The 6,943-nt window shown below is 35.8% G+C and overlaps 1 pseudogene; it reads left to right on the plus strand.

Moving 5' to 3' along the window:
- Positions 1-4,697: 4,697 nt before the first annotated feature.
- LOC106824873 (olfactory receptor 2T27-like) lies at positions 4,698-5,633 on the plus strand (annotated as a pseudogene).
- Positions 5,634-6,943: the final 1,310 nt, after the last annotated feature.

Below are 6,943 nucleotides of genomic sequence, written 5' to 3' on the forward strand. Positions count from 1 at the left end.
GTGGTTGAGTTTTATGTGCTCTCCTTTGGTGGCCCAGGTTTGTAGGTTTGGATCCCAGGTGCAGACCTACACCACTCATCAGCCATGCTGTGGCAGTGACCCCTACACAAAAATACAGGAAGCTTGAAACAGTTGTTACCTCAGGGAGAATCTTCCTCAGCAAAAATTCCATCAATATACAAAAATCTGTTGCTTTTCTATACACCAATTAGAAGATATCACAGGCCAGCATGGTGGCGCAGTTGTCAAGTGTGCACGTTCTGCTTTGGCAGCCTGGGGTTCACCCATTGGGATCCCGGGTACCCAACATGGCACCGCATGGCAAGCCATGCTGTGGGAGGCATCCCAAATATAAAGTACAGGAAGATGGGCACAGGTGGTAGCTCAAGACCAGTCTTCCTCAGCAACAAGAGGAGGATTGGCAGCAGATGTTAGCCCAGGGATAATCTACCTTGAAAACAAAATGAAACAAACAAAAAGGAGATATCAGCAAAAAATTAAGAAAAAAATTTCATTTACAATTGCATCAAAAATAGTAAAATGCCTAGGGATAAATTTAACCAAGGAGGTGAAACATATGTACACTGAAATCTATAAGACATTAATTAAAGAAATTGAAGAAGATACAAATAAATGTGCTCATGGATTGGAAAAAAAAGTAGTGGCAAAATATTACACTAAGCAATCTTCAGATTCAATACAATCTCCATCAAAATCCAAATGGCATTTTCACGGAAATAGGAAAATCAATCCTAAAATTTGTAAGAATTTACACAAGACTTCAAAAAGCCAAAGCAACTGTAAGAAAAAATAATAAAGCTGTGGTCTTTATGCTATCTGTTTTAAGCCATGTTACAAAGCTGTAGTATTCAAAACAATATGGCATTGTTATTAAAACAGACACACTGATCAATGGACCAGAATAGACAGCTCAGAAATAAACCTATACACTTAATGTCAATTAATTTATGACAAACAGACTAGAATATATAGAGAAAGTCTCTTTAGTAAAAGGTGTTGGAAAATCTAGACACCTACATGCAGAAGAATAAAACTGGACCTGGGCTTTCACCATACCAAAGAAAAACATAACTTGAATTATGGACTTAAATGTAATACCTGAAGTCTTAAAATTCCTAAAAAAAATAGATCTAGGAAGCTTCTTGACGTCAGTCTTCATGATAATTTTCTGTATTTGACATCAAAAGAAGAGGCAATCAAAGCGAAAACAAACAGGTGGACTACATCAAACTAAAAACCTGCATAGCAAAGGAAACCAACAACAAAATAAAAAGCAACATGCCAAATGGTAGAAAATATTTGCAAATTATATATATGAAAAAGGATTAACATACAAAATATATAAAACTACATACAACTCAATGACAAAAATTAAACAACTCAATTAAAAATTGGCATTTCTAAAAAGACATTTTACCAATGAAGAAATAAAGTATGTGAAAAGATGCTAAACATCTTTAATCATCAGGGAATTGCAAATAGAAACCACAATGAGATATCAACCGACACCTGTTAGAATCAAAAATACAAGAAATAACAAGTGTTGGCATGGATGTGGAGAAAAGGGAACTTTTGTGCACTATTGGGGAGAATGCAAATTGGTGCAGCTACTACAGAAAACAGAATGGAGGTTCCTCAAAAAATTAAAAATCGAATAACCTTATGATCCAGCAATTGTAATTTTTGTTATTTGTTCAAAAACCCCAAAAATATTAACCCAAAAAGGTATATGCACCTCCATGATCTTTGGAGTATTATTTACAACAGCCAAAGCATAGAAACAGCTGAAGTTTTCACCAATGGATGAATGGATAAAGAACATATAGTTTATATAGGACGGAATATTATTCAGCCATAATAAGTGAATCTTGCCATTTATGACAACACGAGTGGACTTTGAGGGCATTATGCTAAGCAAGATATATTAGACAAAGGCAAATATTGTATGATCTCACTTAATGTTTGAAAAATGAAGGTCCTAGATACATAAAAAAATTTCTGGTTGCTAGAGGCTGGTTGTGAGGGGCTGGTGAAGTGGGTAAAGGGGACCAAAATGTGCAAATTTCCAATTATAAAATAAACAAGTCATGGGGATGTAACGTGCAGCATGGGGACTGTAATTAATAATACTGGATTGCATATTTGAACGGTGCAAAGAGAGTTGATTTGAAAAGTTCTTATCACAGAAAATTGTAAGTTTGTATGTTGACTGATGTTAACTAGAGTTATTGTAGTGATTATTTCTCAGTAAATACAAATATTGAATCACTGGTTTATACCTGAATATAAAATAATATATATAAGCATTTTCTTTATCAATTTCACCATTGACTGACAGTTTGTTTCCATATCTTCTCTATTGTGAATACTACTGTATCAAACATGGAAATAAATATATCTCTTATAAATAATGATCTCATATCCTACAGATTTATTACCCAGAAATTGAATTGATAGATCCTATGGTAGCTATATTTTTTAATTTTTTGAGAAACCTCCCAACTGTTTCATTGCTTAAATAAAAAGCACAGAATACTGGACAGTGATTATCAATTATAGGAGATTTCAAAGCCCTGCTCTTATTCCCGGTCTATAATTAATTGCAGTCTGGGGACAGTGTCTCATGAGACACCTTTCAAGGCGTCCCCAGTTCTGCGGTACACTGAGCTTTAGAAAGACCTGATCCGTCCAGAAAACCATGCTGAGTCCTCACATGCTCCCCTCAGGCCTAACCCAGGAAAGGAGAAGAAATGTAATTAATCCATTTTGGGGGACCTTGAAATGTCAGAAATTAGGTTTCTCAGGACAAGAACTGACTAACTGAATGCAAAAGAGCCATGGGGCAAAAGGAGTGGCAGAGATACTTGAAGTTCTCCAGGCAGCAGTGACTAGGGAACTGGAGGCAGGGGAGGGAAAATGATTTTATCCATTAATAAAACAATTGGCTTGCATGCAGGAAGTTAAATCTTGTTTTCATCCAGCCTCCACATCAAAAATTCAGACAGAAATCTTTGAAAAGAAAGAACAGGTAAGTTTAGACCACATGAAAAGGAAGATTGCTTCTCACAGTGAGTACATTTACTTGACAATTAGAAGAGGTAGGAATTAAACAATAAATTTTCAGTAGTTTAGATAAATATATAAATCACTAGAGAGGTAGAATAACGTCTTGATGGAGGGAAGCTCTGTTTTAAACTGCCTGAGTCCTCATATCTTCAGCCATTGCCTGACAAGGGACATAGTGAGGGCACATTGTTACATCCCTCTCTGTCTCAGTTCCTCAAGATTGCACATAGGGCCCATATGAAGTGCCACTTAGTTAGTGCATGCAAATCACTCTGGCATTTAGTAAGCCCACCATAAGTGTTAACTACTGTTATTGTAATTATCATTATTGTTAGTATTTCCTCCACTACACAGACATGAGGGGAGACAGTCTTGTCCTCCAGCAGTACATCTTTTGGGATTACTTCATGCTAGGCTGGGAGAAGCATTACATGGATCCTGAATCATGAAAACTGTGCTCCTTTCCTTGAAAATTTTCTCCAGAAGAAGTATGTAAAGGCATTTATAAGAATAGAGTGAGTTATGGATGGAAGCAATCTGTTCACACTCTTTTACCAGGGTCAGCCTTTTTCCATTCTTAGAAAAATTATTTTAGAGTGGTTCTTAGATTTCATTATCTTAAATAAAGTAAGGCATGAGGATATATGATTTGATACAACATAGTATTTCACGTATATAATTGATAATGAAAGCAAAATTTCTGGTTGCTGTTGCTTGAAAAGAGAGGAAGCATTGCATGTGAATCATCAGGGTTCACAACGGAAATCAACTCAATGATCTCAAGACTGAGTTACTATGAGATATTTGTCATCACATAAATGAAAATACATGTCTTCATTTGTCATCAGTGGAAAGATACCTCTCCTACAAACGTGAGACCTTAGAATTGATTTGCAGGACTTTAATAAACATGTTAAGTGTATTTTGAAGGAGTTTTTATTCCACAGATAATGAACAGTAACTGAAAGATTAATGGATAGAGGAATATGAGTGATGTCTTTTAGGTTGTTAATTAAATAAGAAAATTATTGAAATGCAAATATAAAGTTTAAAACTAAGATAAGAAGGAAGAACAAAAGGAAAAATTGAATAAAATAAGAATTATCAAGGTGAGTAAGTAAAATAGAATGAACAGCCTATTTCATTTGGTTGACAACTATAACTTCTTGAGTACAGCTGTGAGAGGGCCTCAGGAGAAGTTCAAGAGATCCTCTGGGGTGGAGGTGGGTAGAATAGGAATTTAAGAAAAGCAACATGCAAGACATAAGAATGTCAACAGCCCAGAGTTCATTAAAAAATTCAAATATATGAGGAAACTAATGGTCAAGTTAGTTATCACTAGCTGTAAAAGGGACTAAATACTTATTTACCCAAATCAAACCAACTGTAGGATATGACATTGATAATTCCTAGGTAAAGGAATTTTGATTTGATGGAGTTTTTAATTTCTCTTTCATGAGAATATACTGTTATAGAGACCTAGCCATACATATACAGAGATAATGATGCTGACCAAGAGATTAAATTATTTTATCAAAGCATTACAACCCTTGTTATATTATTTTCCTTCTGCAAATATTTCAGTATGAATAGAGCATTTGAATAAAAATATGGACCTGGACCAGAAGAATGAAACAGCAACAGACTTCATCCTCCTAGGGCTCTTTCCCTGGTTCAGATATCCTTATCTCCTCATCCTGATCATCCTCTTCATCTACACTATTGCCTTTACTGGAAACTCCATACTAATCATCCTCATCTGGCTGGACTCTCGCTTCCACACCCCCATGTACTTCCTGCTCAGCCAGCTCTCCCTCATAGACCTGGCTTACATCTCTAGCACAGTCCCCAAGATGGTCACCAACTATTTCACAGGGAGGAAGAACATTTCTTATTTTGCCTGTGCCACTCATCTCTTTTTCTTCCTGACCCTTGGCCCTGCTGAATGCATCCTGCTGACTCTCATGGCTTATGACCGCTATGTGGCTATCTGTAATCCCCTGAGTTACACAGTCCTCATGAGCCCAAAGGTCTGTCTCCAGATGGCTGCTGCAGCTTGAATTGGGGGAGCCCTTGCTGCCCTTGTACACACTATCTATCCAATGAATTTTCCTATCTGTGGCTCTAGGGAGATTAATCATTACTTTTGTGAGATGCCAGCCATCCTGAGAATGTCTTGTGTGGACATATCAGCCTATGAGATGGTGAAATTTTTGTCAACCATTGTATTTCTCCTGGTCCCATTTATTCTCATCCTGGCCTCCTACACTCTCATCTTCCTCTGTGTCCTCAGAATGAACACTTGCAAAGGCAAGAACAAAGCCCTGGCCACATGTTCCTCCCACCTGACAGTGGTGAGTCTCTACTTTGGTCAGGCCATCTTTATATACATGACACCCACCTCTTCCCATACACCTGAGCAAGACCAGATTGGAACTGTGCTTGGCACCATAGTGACTCCTATGCTTAATCCACTCATCTACAGCCTGAGGAACAAAGAAGTGGTAGGGGCTCTGAGGAAGTGCATGGGAAGGTGTTGCAAGTGAGAAAATGCCCTGTTTCTATGCTGTCACTTTCTGAAATGCTCCATCCTCTATATTAAAAGCTGCCATGGTCACTGGACTGCTGTACTGAAAATGTAACCTCATAAGAGAGCAGGTAGGTATTAGGACTGACGTCGATTGACATTTGTTTGTTGGAATGGAGTCGTTCTTCCATAGTGGTGACTTCAGTTGAGTACAACAATAACATTTTACTTATCATTAGTCTTTAGAGAAATTACATGGATTTTGATGATAACATCTGTACAGACATAAATGATCTCCATCTTCTTGGACAACTCCAGTGTATTGGGGTATGGTACAAAACTTATTGTCATCCTACAGCTAACACCTTGATAGATGTTTCTTCTTTAAAAATCATCATATCTGCATTTGCTTTCATTTGTCTATTTACTCTTAATGTCCCTTACTAAATCTCAATTGGCCAAAGGATCAAAGATGACTTGTTCCAGGAAATCTTAACGTATAATCCTCCTGTGTCCAATCTCATATATTATTTTTATATTTAGTACATACAATTTATGTAGCTATATTATTTTTTCTTCTAAATTAAAGACTATAGATAGCCATAGGTGAATAGAAATAAGAAGAATTCATATAATTTTTAAGATATAAGATAAATATTTTTCTTTGTTCCTAGTAATTTTTACCATTTTTAATTTTTGGTACATTAATATTTATATTTTTCAAGCTAATGAATTAGCCCAACATTATAATTTTATAAGTCTATTCAGTGTGGCTTCTGAGACTGTAATTTTATATAATTACAGTTAGCTGATGCCTTCCTGAAAATACTTATAAATTTAGCAATTTAAAAATTAAACGTTATTTTGTTCATAAATATAAAAATAGTATAAAGCAGTTTATAAAATATTAACATCTTACCATGCTTGAGGTACTATTTTTTTGTAAGGGAAAATCCAACTGATAGAATTGAAAAGCTGAAGAGAACCCTGCTTATCTCATTCCTTTCCCTATTCTCCAGCACTCATCACTTTCCTGGATTCATAATGCATCATGCTTAAGGTTGCTTATATGTTGTTACAATGGTGTATGACAACAAGTAATCATTTACCAGATTATACACACAAGGTCACGGCTTTTACTGTGTGAGTAGTTTAATGTAAACTGTGTTTTGAGGTAACAGACATTACATTTATAAATAATTATAAAGAATATTGATTTGGTATTAAAAAATCTTAAATTGGAATGGCATGATATTCATATTAGCTTACATTAAGTTCTAATAAACCTCAAAGCAACAGATTATTTCCATCCCATAGAAAATACTGTAC

The sequence above is a fragment of the Equus asinus genome, chromosome 3 (genome assembly GCF_041296235.1).
Source record: "Equus asinus isolate D_3611 breed Donkey chromosome 3, EquAss-T2T_v2, whole genome shotgun sequence".
NCBI classification, from domain to species: domain Eukaryota; kingdom Metazoa; phylum Chordata; class Mammalia; order Perissodactyla; family Equidae; genus Equus; species Equus asinus.